Source organism: Hippocampus bargibanti, linkage group LG02 (genome assembly GCF_051943395.1).
Source record: "Hippocampus bargibanti isolate YZ-2025 linkage group LG02, ASM5194339v1, whole genome shotgun sequence".
In the NCBI taxonomy this organism is placed as follows: Eukaryota; Metazoa; Chordata; class Actinopteri; order Syngnathiformes; family Syngnathidae; genus Hippocampus; species Hippocampus bargibanti.
The window spans coordinates 8865196-8876754 of NC_142735.1; the positions used below are offsets into that span (position 1 = coordinate 8865196).

The window sequence follows — 11559 nt, forward strand, 5'->3', positions numbered from 1 at the left end:
TGGAGACATGCAAAAAGCAAGGGAGAAAGGCAGGGAAGGCTCAAATTAGGCTCAGAGAGAAGACTGTCAATGCTTTGTTGTGAGTGCTTTACAATGCAACATGTGATGACACACGCCAGGTGTACATAAAATTTCGTAATCTACTGGCATGTGAACAAAATAAATACACCTATTATACTTTGCTCTCCTGTCATTCCAGGTCATTGGTCCCCAACAACTCTGCCTTAGGACAGCAAAGGTCCGCAGCCACAGCAAGACTCAGCTAAAAATATTGTATTGAACATTAGGGGTTCATGAAGAGTTGTGATTATAAAAATAAATAAACGATGTGTTGTGTGTTTGTGTATTAAAACCTTGATTCTTTTTCTAAATGATTGTTTCATGTCACGCTTGAAGGCCCATCTTAGGGTATCAGGCGTCCATCTAGGGCAAGGTTTTTGGCAACCTCTAACCCCAACCTCCCCACACGTAAATAACACCAATCTGTCTTTTTCAATCCTGAAACTGTATGAACACACGCACACACTCGCACACAACCCCTGCAGCCATCACGCCCCGAGAGTACAGTGCTCAGGATCTCATCAGCCACTCTTTCCTGCCGCGGTCGTCATGGAAACACAAGCCCCCAGCCCCAATGCGAGCCTTGAAAATGTGCCTGTGTGCCAAGCAGACAGTGCCACAGAAGCGTGTAGAACTCTGCGCCACGGCGACAGGTGTTGACGGCGGAAATGGTGCAGCTGCTGCATGGACATCAGATTTCAGACTAATTGGCATGCATAAGCTTCCTTCTTCTCCCTGTGGATCAAAGGCATATTGTGTCGACAAAAAATATTGGCAAGTAAAGTTATAGGAAGGGGAGGAGGGAGTCAGGTTCATCTTAGAGTTAGGATTGGGGAACAATTGGGCTATTGGTAATGGTTATGTCATATAACCATAACCATAAGGGTTTGTCTACTGGTTCGGTTTTGTTAGAGGCACTTTTGGAGCCCGGGTTTTAAGAAAGAGCCATTTTTTATGCTCAGGGTAAATGGTGCTATCAAGGAATCAGAATCATCAGGAAAAGAAAAAAAAAATACATCGCTTTTGGCCAAGTACACATGGGGAATTTGTCTCCTTTACGGAAGTACAGTGTTTGAAATAACGTCTGCCCGGAAGCCCGGGGCGTCCAACTTTTACGTTGGGCGTACAACGTTCAAAACGTTTCGGCCTGGGTGGCCAACAACTTCTTCAAATGTTTGTTTCATTCAATAAAGCAAAAGCTACAAGCAAACCGCTACAAGCCACATGGACCACAAATTTGCATACTCGGCAACCGCAAATTGCCGGCAGCCAATCAGAAGCCTGTTTCGTGCTTCGGACTATACCGTGACTGAAAAGTGTACTTGACAGTTTTGAAAGCTGCTTAGAAAGTCCACGTGGCTTTGAGCAGACAATGCAACGCAAACATTGCATAATGCACCATGACTACAAACAACAACTGGAGCAGAATCTTCAGCAAGGGATATTTACCTTTTACCTTTTAATTAAGCAAGGGAGCATCCTTAATTAAAAAAATCATTTATATTTCACAACAACGTTTTTTTTTTGCGATTAGTAATCTGATTGTGTTTCAAGTTGTGAAAAAAGAGGCAGGCAACTTCATGGCCAGGCAGGCAACTTTTCAGAGTTGTCTGCCCGGGTGGCCGCTAACTTTTTGCCATGAGTTTCAGACACTGGCCTCCATCGTAAAATTTTTGCCAAAACAAATATGCGAAGAAGAATCTCCTTGGACGATGATCTTTGCAAATGGCATTGGGATCAGTAGTGAGACCAGGGAACAGGTGGGGGAGAAACTAGAGAGGTGGAGGTATGCCCTGGAAAGGAGAGGAATGAAGATCAGTCGCAGAAAGACGGCATATATGTTGTGTGAATGAGAAGGACCCAAGTACAAGAGTGATGCTACAGGGAGAAGAGATAAAGAATGTGGAGGATCTTAAGTACTTGGGGTCAACTGTCCAGAGCAATGGAGAGTGTGGAAAAGAGGTGAACAAGTGTGTCCAGGCAGGCTGAACCAGCTGGAGAAAAATGTCAGGTGTGATGTGTGATGGAAGGGTTTCAGCTAGGATGAAAGGAAAGGTGTATAAAATGGTTGTGAAACCTGCCATGATGTTTGGACTGGAGACAGTGCCACTGAAGAAAAGACAGGAGCAGAGCTGGAGGTAGCAGAGGTGAAGATGTTGAGGTTTTCTTCGGGAGTGACCAGGTTGGATAGGATCAGGAATGAAAATATCAGAGGGACAACTCATATTAGAGGCTTTGGAGAGAATGTCAGAGATGGTTTGGACATGTCCAGAGGAGAAAGAGTGACTACATCGGAACAAGGATGCTGAGCCTTGAACTGCCAGGCAGGAGAGAGGAAGACCAAGGAGGAGGTTTATGGATGTTGTCAAAGAAGACATGACGGTCGCTGGTGTGAGAGAAGAGGATGCACAAAACCGGGTTAGATGGAGGACACTGATTCGCTGTGGTGACCCCTGACGGGAAAAGCTGAAAGGAAAAGAAGAAGACGATAGGCTACACTGGTATTGACATAAGAAGTAACTACAAAAAGTCATTGAGTGTGCCTATTTTTTATTATTATTATTATTATTATTATTATTATTATATCTGGGGTTATTAAACCACCCAAAATGATGAGGGTTTACTCTGGATGCTTTACCTGGATGGAGTTTGTTTACTTGCTCAGCAAGCATTTGTAGTGCTTGTATCTACCCCGGTCAAGGCTGACGCTTCGTACTGATGTCACAACGTTTATTGTGAAACACTTGAACACCGTGAAAACTATAAAGAACATTGAAAAACAACATTACAATAAGTTCGACAAAACATTCAGTCAATAAGGAAATTAATAACGTACCGTGTGCACCTTATTAACCGAAAGTAGATAAACGACGTAGACTTGAAACTTTCGTTGCTCTGCTTGTCTCTCTCTCTCGAGACTTTCGTTACTCTGCTTGTCTCCTTCTCGAGACTTTCGTTACTCTGCTTGAGTCTCTCTCTTGAGACTCGTTCTCTATCTAGCGGTCGCTCTCCTTGTGTCTCTCTCTCGAGACTTTCGTTCCTCCTGTCTCGCCGTACTCACTTTTATCTACAACACCTGACACGGAAGCGGAAGTGACAATGACAAACATTATAAATAAAGTATCAAAGACGATTTTTTTTAGAAAAACACACATAACGTTTCACATATAGACATTAAACACTTTTACAGAACAACAAGTATACATAAACCATATTTTTGTTGTCGTGGCAACCAATAACCAGATACCCGCCAGTTACACTCCCACCAAATTACTGTTTAAATAACATTCCTAAACAAAATGACTTGTGCATTTCAAATAATCAACAGTAATTTCACCATAGTGATGTATGGATCTTTAAACGATGGAAGGCTTAAGGTGCCCTCCCTTTCTTCCTAACTTTGATTTTCTTATCTAAACGGTTAGCAAGAAAAACGTGGAATCGTTTTGCTTCATTGTTAATGTTTCCTAGAACCACTCGAGAGTTAGGCCAGAAGTATTCGTCATCTATTTTGACTCCTAACTCCTCCCTTAACATTTTGCTCACGGTTGCTGGGGACACTGCAGAACTTAGCTCTAGTGTTGGTATGGTGAGTATTTTTGTTGGAGACACTTTACCTGATGTAACTACACTGACCATACCCTTGGCTGCAAGCGTCAGAAAAGTGGTGAAGCTCAACTCTCTGTACCTTGCCAAACCCGTTTGGTATAAAACGTGTTGCAATCTCAATTTGATCAAGGTTCTTTAAATCCTCTCTGCACAACTCCCACCTTGACTTCAAGTCCAAAGGTAGTGGATCATCCCATCTTGTACCTCTCTGACACATTTCTTGTTGTTTCTTATTTCCTTCAAGGATGAATGGGGCTAGGAATCCGAGAGGGTCGTATAAAAAGGTTACAATGGAGAAAATCCATCTTCGTGTTGTGGGTCTTTTATCTAGTGACACCGTGAAGGGGAAACTGTCACTTTCAACCTTCCATCTAATCCCAAGCGCTCTTTGCACTGGTAAATCGTTAGGCCCAAAATCGCCATTATTCACGTTCACAGCACATTCTGCTACCTTGATTGAATCTAGCACTTCTCTGTTATGGGAAAGGAATTTGTGGAGGTGCAGGTTTCCTCCTCCATTAGGCAGGTCAGGTGCTGTCACTCGATGGTCATTTCTGTCCTTGTGATCTCTGTTCAACTTCCTAATAAGTTGGTTGGGTCTTGCTAAAGCAGGCACCTTATTAACCGGGAGGTGAGGTCGCGCTTAGGAAGGCAGTGGCATTTCGAGGTGGTCGTACTCGTTTCTTTGGAGGCCTCCTTTTAATATTTGCAGTTCCTTCATTTCTTCTTCCTCAAACACACCTAACTTTGCCTTCACTACTTTGTCAAACTTGTGTAACTTCGCTTTCATTACTTCTTCCTCATAAACACGTAACTTTGCCGTCATCACTTTGATGTCTCTTAGATTTTCAAGTTTTTTCAACTGCTGACGTTGAGCTTCTATAGCCTCTTCCATATCAATCTCAGCTTCCTTTGCAGCCAGTAGAGCCGCCATTTCTGCCCTCTTAACTGAAATGCGAGACATTTTAATATTTCAGAATCCCAAGTTACTTTATGGATTTCTATAAAAAAAATAATTTCAGTTGCAGCCTAATCAAATCAATAACGTTCAATACTGATAAATTGCAATTTTGATCCTAATCAAATATTCAAGAGGAACCTTCACACATTCAAAAACCCACATTCACCATTTTCTCTGTTATTGTGGCGAATTTGTATGTTCTATCCATCCACTTTTTGAGCTACTGGACACGTCCATCAAACCTCGAGCTGCTGCAGGATGAGAAGCAACGTCGCGCGTTGCAACCTTTCTCTCTCTTATGAAGGTTGATCGCGACGATGCACGCTGAGGCCTGTAGCTTGAAGCAACGTCGCGCGTTGCAACCTTTCTCTCTCTTATGAAGGCTGATCGCGACGATGCACGCTGAGCCCTGTAGCTTGAAGCAACGTCGCGCGTTGCAACCTTTCTCTCTCTTATGAAGGCTGATCGCGACGATGCACGCTGAGGCCTGTAGCTTGAAGCAACGTCGCACGTTGCAACCTTACTCTCTCTTATGAAGGCTGACTGCGACAATGCACGCTGAGGCCTGTAGCTTGCTGCGGTTTGAGTGCGACGATGTCCCAAGTAGCTCGTGGCTAGCTCCGATACACGTGGTTGAGTGCGACGACGCTCGATGTAGCTTGTACCTTGCTACGCGAGTCGCGAGTGCGCCGAAGCCGATAACTTGCCTTTGGGGAGGGAAGCACCTGCGCGCCGGAGGCTCCAGGGTGGATGAGGACGTTTCACTTGTGTGAGCACGTTTTCACTGTTGTGAACACGTTTTCACTGTAATTACCCCGGTCAAGGCTGACGCTTCGTACTGATGTCACAACGTTTATTGTGAAACACTTGAACACCGTGAAAACTATAAAGAACATTGAAACAACATTACAATAAGTTCGACAAAACATTCAGTCAATAAGGAAATTAATAACGTACCGTGTGCACCTTATTAACCGAAAGTAGATAAACGACGTAGACTTGAAACTTTCGTTGCTCTGCTTGTCTCTCTCTCTCGACACTTTCGTTACTCTGCTTGAGTCTCTCTCTTGAGACTCGTTCTCTATCTAGCGGTCGCTCTCCTTGTGTGTCTCTCTCTCGAGACTTTCGTTCCGCATGTCTCGCCGTACTCGCTTTTATCTACAACACCTGACACGGAAGCGGAAGTGACAATGACAAACATTATAAATAAAGTATCAAAGACGATTTTTTAGAAAAACACACATAACGTTTCACATATAGACATTAAATACTTTTACAGAACAACAAGTATACATAAACCATATTTTTGTTGTCGTGGCAACCAATAACCAGATACCCGCCAGTTACAGTGCTGTATTAGCGTTAGCTTGCGGTGGGTTGCAAACACCAGTGAATATGAAGTCATGTGGCTAATAGATTGGATTTCAGTTTACAAACAGCCACAAACACAGACATGGTAATTGAACGTGTACTTGGAAATAATGACGATCTTGGTCAGAATGATATGAGCATATTTGTGACCTAAACGGATCATACAGAAAAGGACCCGGTGAAAATATGGTGTGGGGGGTGCGCATTGGACGGAGTGACAGATGTTCTTCTCGCACCAGCGGCACACCTGTTTTGGCCATCAAAATTGGAGACAAGTCGACCGATTGAGAAAACCGACTGCAGAAAAGTTTATCAGCCTATCCATTTCGTAAATTATATCACATCGTTAAAAAACTCAGCCGCTCATTTGAAAAAAAAAAGGCATGTGTGAGTCTGACGATCAATTACAAGAGTTTGAGGAATATCCTGAGAAGTAAAGAAAGGTAAAACAATCAGATGTTTAGCTTTCCATGATAAATTTTTCCCTCCCTGAGGTCTCTGCTCACGACTCCACAATTCTGTACTCACATTCTAATATGCTGAAGTTTTCCCACCCTGATTCTTTCCACCTGAGCTCGTTTCTTGTTGTACAACCCAGATAATAAAGAAAATAAATAAATGGAGGTTTGAAAGTCATTTTTGAGAGTCCTCCTTTGATCATCGTCTTGCCTTTTTCATCAAGTGCTTCACTATGCAGATGCAGGAAAAGGTCTGCCTGCATGTTACGTGTGTCACGGTGTCCGTTTCAGTGAATGGCAAATATTGAAGCGGCTCTTCAAAACCCCATAACAAGAGATGATGTCTCCACCGGGCCACGGCAGACTGCCGGTTTCCATGGAAACCACTGCCACCCGCATACCCTCCCCTCCACGACTCAGTTTGGTGGCAGCAGAACCTCTTGAAGGATGTGCATGAAACACATCAGTATCGGATTGTGAAGCAAGAGGACATATACGTCATAAAATTAAAAAAAACAAAAGAAACTAATAAACGCAGAGCCAATGTGCCATAAATAGTGAACTAATGGAAGCTAAATTCTATAAGCAGACATACCCCTTCCAGTCTGTTTGTCTAAGTACCCCACATAGCCACCATAAGCTGCTTACTCTAATACTGCTGCACACTATCCTCTGCCACACGGGCAAACCCCCATCCACCAGGCATGTTTCAGCACTGTTTCTTTGTACCTTTACATCTGTGACCTGGAAGACGTCACACTTACGTCACTTACTGCAAATACCCCCTTTGTGTCAAAAACACTCACTGGAAACAACATTGGATTAAAAACATCCAAAAGCTTGTGTGACTGTTGTCTTTGTGAAAAATTTGCGTTTGTCTCCTATCACACGTGGTTGTACCTAATGGTGTGTCTTGTTAATAACAAGGAGGCTTCGCTGTACAGCTGTGCCTTTTCTCTCAGCGCAGCCTTTGTTTCGAAAGCCCCACCTATTGTTCTCATCACATTTGCCACTCGGCATGCCAAAGCGTAAACAAATCATGACTGCAAAGAGCATCTGAAAGACGGGCCTTAACGTAACCCAAAAACAAATAGAAGATCTAGAAAAGATGTTGTAAATATTTCATTCTCTCCAGCTGGATGTTGGTGTAACCATGGTAACCATGCAAAGGGATGATGTCACTGCCTCTGTCTTTACACTCAGGATATTCCCTCTCAACAGGAAGAAAATGGCAACTCTCTTGGCACAGATTATGTGTCTGGTGGAGAGATGGGATTTTGATGGGGGGTGTTTTAGACACACAGGGGTGGGGGGTGTTTTACACACAAACAAATGTCACTTCATGATTCTGTCATTGAGAAATTCAGCTACACCAAATAATGTTTACAATTATTATTCCTTAACTTATTCACTTCCATTACCAAATGTATTTAGGATTTGAAAAGCATGACATAGAGCACCATTCCCAAATTTGTTCGGGTTTTGTTTTTTCTTGCATTGCATTGCAAATTTCCCCATTGTGGGACGAATAAAGGTTTTCTGATTCTGATTCTGATTCATTGAGGGCTCAATAAAGCGTTGGCCAGAGCTCTGGCAATATTTTTCCCACCCACAAGGGGGCAGCATTTGCCTTTTGTACAGCCACCCCCAATTTCAATGTGGATAGAATGTGGTACAATGTGGTACAACCAAGTAAACTCAAAATAACCTTTTTTTCAAATGAAAGAAGAATGTCTAATGTTTCTTACGCTGCATTGAATGTGTATGCAGTCCTAATACTCAATATTTTGTGGGTCCTGCAATTTGAATGAAAATGACAAAAACCCTGGCACTGCAGTGGACACATTTTTGCACATCGTACGGCAGTGAATGAGTTAAAACCGTTTTTATACTGTATCTGACAGCGTCGCATTCCTTATTCATCCCAGATTAAATCAATCACAGAACTCCTTGTTGTCATGGAGTGTGCACCATACAACAATTAAACTCAATCTATTCAAGCAGAAGCACTTTATGAGCTTTAAAAGTCTGCTAGGAGCAAATTCAATTTCCAAATGTTACTGTGATGCAGCATCTAGCAGAACTCCCCTTCCCCACATGGGATTGTGAAGACAGGGGGAGAGTGCTCCCAGTGCAAATCAGATTGCCGCAGGCCTATTGTGATATAGGTCAATTGACGGTTTACTGCACCGTGAGGCCATCAGTCTGAGAAAACGGACAGATAAGGGGCAGCAGGGAGGGCCCAGACACACAATCAAACTTCAAAACAAGACCTAAAAATTGAAAAAATAGAAACGATTGTGGTTTTTATTAACGTCAATGTCATGAAGTAAATCAGGGTCTGAGACCCTTGCGATCAGTGCCAGACAGCTATAACTGCCTGAGGAGTGAATGGAGGTACCTCCAAGAAAAAAGCCCAACTCTTTTTTTTTATGTGTGTGTGTGTGTGTGTTCTGGATCTGAAATCAGCAAAGCAACAGTGTGGGGATCCAGAAAACTATACACAGAGTGGCTCCAACAACTCTAAATACAACCCCGAATGAAATTCAAACACTAATGGCAAGGCTAACCCAAAAGTGAGACTGTTCTTTCTCGTCTAAGGATTCAGTTTCAACTTGACGACAAGCCACAAGCTATAATGCTGCTACCATTATGCAACGGTGTAGGTGGTGTTCTTTTGCTGATGATATTTGTGTGATCATCCTGAAAGGGCATTTCTCCATTTGTTGTTACTTCTCAAAGTTTCCTCTTTTTTTCTTGCAAGAATGGGGCGCTCAAAGCCAGATTGGTGTCAAGTGCAGGTTTGTGCCATTACTAATATAGTTGGAGGTGTAAACACGGTTTCGGTTAGCATGGTGATGGCAACATTGCTTAACAGAGTGATGCACGGCCAATCAGTTGACACCTCGGTGGCCTGTGTTAATTGTTTCCTAACAGGGTGTCACACGCAGGTTGTCATACAAGCAGCCGTGTCATTTGATCAAGGGCACAAGATGAAGATATGATGACCAGGGGGCAGGTGTGTGACTGCAGTCACCATCTTGGAAGCAAATGAAGTCGTTTAGTCACATGTTATATCATTAACAAAATGCTGGCAGTATCCAGACCTGTTTTGTCAAGAATTGTGTTCTTCCCTGGGCCGGCTTGAAAGTTGAAAAGTGGCCAATGTGAACAAATGAGGGCAGGCTGGCATCCAAACTTGTCTGAATGAGAAGGCGAGGGAAAGCAGTCCAAGCACATCCATCCAAGTTCCAGTTAAAATGAAGCCTTTTATTTCAGAGCACTGCTGGAAGCCCCAATAAAATAAAGATGTGTACACAAATATTAGTTTAAAACAAACAGAGGGCTAAAACATCCATCTTGTGTGTGGATATAACATTTTCATTTATCTCCAGCTGAGGACGACTCTACTCTTCCACCCTCCCTTCATCCTTTTCTCTTTGCTACCTGGAGACCGACAGCCTAGCCAGGCCAGCCAATCTGAGGCTGAGAAAAACAACATTCTGCCTCTCCATTGGTTGGCATCCTTCACTATCAATTGCCTGTCATTGTGTAGTCGGGGACATAATGCTGCCCTCTTTCTTTGTTCAGGCCTCCCTTCCAGACTACAAGGTCAGACACACACATGCATACAAATTCACAGACACACAAATGCACACACACATTTCCTCACAATACAGCACAATCTATTCACAAATTTTCATGACAATAACAAAATGTAATGACATTATAAAGTACAGTGTGCTTCCAAATGTTTTGGAAATACAATGTCAAGGCTTTTTTTGTATACTGAATACATTTGGGTTTCAGACCAAAGGATGAATGTACAGCAAAAATTATTTTTTCCATTTTTACTTCATTGTATTTACACCATATATGTGTTGCACAAGTTTGGACAGAGCTCTCTTTGCTAGAAGCCACAAGCAATGCGACATGTGACTGATGGGTCATTTTTCAGGTGTTTTCTTTTCCAACATTACATAGTGCTTAGTTTTGCCTGTGGGTTTCATTTGTAAAAACGGTATTTATTGTGAAGCAAACATGAAGACCAGTTAGCTTAATCTGAAAGAAAAACAAGCCATTTTGAAGCTAGGAGTAAAGGCAACAAGAATTTCAGCTATTGGGCAGTGCTAAGACGGGAATGAAGGGTATCAAGGGGTATGAATATAATTTTCAAGCCACTGTATTAACAGCAAAATACTGAGAGATCAGAATCACAAAACCTTTATTCGTCCCACAATGGGGAAATTTGCAGTCCACAGCATTAATTTGAAGGGGAATGTGAAGAATACTTCCTATACTTTTGGAGGGGACTGTATCTCTACCAGGAAAACACAAGTGCCAAAATATAAGCACTATCACCCTCGGTCTGAAAAAAGGGGTATCAGTATTTTTTTAAGCTTGAACAGGGGTCACACAAAATGTCAGCACCTACCTTTTGTCAAATTGGAGAAACTGAACTTTATTTTAAGGTCCAACTGAAACTTAAAAAAAAAAAAAAAAACACGCAAACATACATGGACTAGTTTTCCTATGCAAGTACAGTACAAAGTTAGAGAGGAATTCTTACCTCAATTGATATTGAGGTTAGGAAAAGCCTTTCCTGGCATTTTCGTGCGGTGCTCAATGACACAACATGGAATTTCTGACATATTCCCAGACAGGGAGAAGACTGGCGGGGTCCTTGGAGATGACTGGCTGACTTGTGAGTCATACCACATCTGTACTTTTGACATATCAGGACTAGAATATGGGGGCACCTGGCAACCACAGCAATATCTAAACAATGTAAAAATAAATAGGAGGCAACCACTACGAGTAACATCCATTCATTTTATAACTTGTTACGATCCCAGCTGTCTTCAGGCAGTAGGTGGTTCACCCTGAATTGCTTTGCAGCCAATTGCAGGGTACATATATACGAAGAAACATCCACGCTCACCAAAAACTTGGACAGTTCCATTTTTTGCCAATCGTGTTTTTTTTTTAAAAATGGGATGAAATCAGAGTACCTGGAGAAAACCCACACAGGCACAGGGTGAATGGGCAAACTCCACACAGGAATCGAACCATGTACCTCTTCACTTTCAGGCCACCGTG

General features: G+C 42.6%; 1 long non-coding RNA gene across 2 annotated transcripts; it reads right to left on the bottom strand.

The window, feature by feature from the left end:
* Positions 1 to 661: 661 nt before the first annotated feature.
* Positions 662 to 6111, bottom strand: LOC148901453 (uncharacterized). Of its 2 annotated transcripts, none has more exons than XR_016113524.1 (4): positions 5588 to 6111; positions 2897 to 5513; positions 2699 to 2820; positions 662 to 795 (listed from the first exon to the last, which is right to left on the bottom strand). It is a non-coding gene; the product is annotated as an uncharacterized LOC148901453 (long non-coding RNA). The 2 variants fall into 2 exon arrangements; XR_016113522.1 differs by lacking the exon at positions 662 to 795 and adding an exon at positions 941 to 2526.
* Positions 6112 to 11559: the final 5448 nt, after the last annotated feature.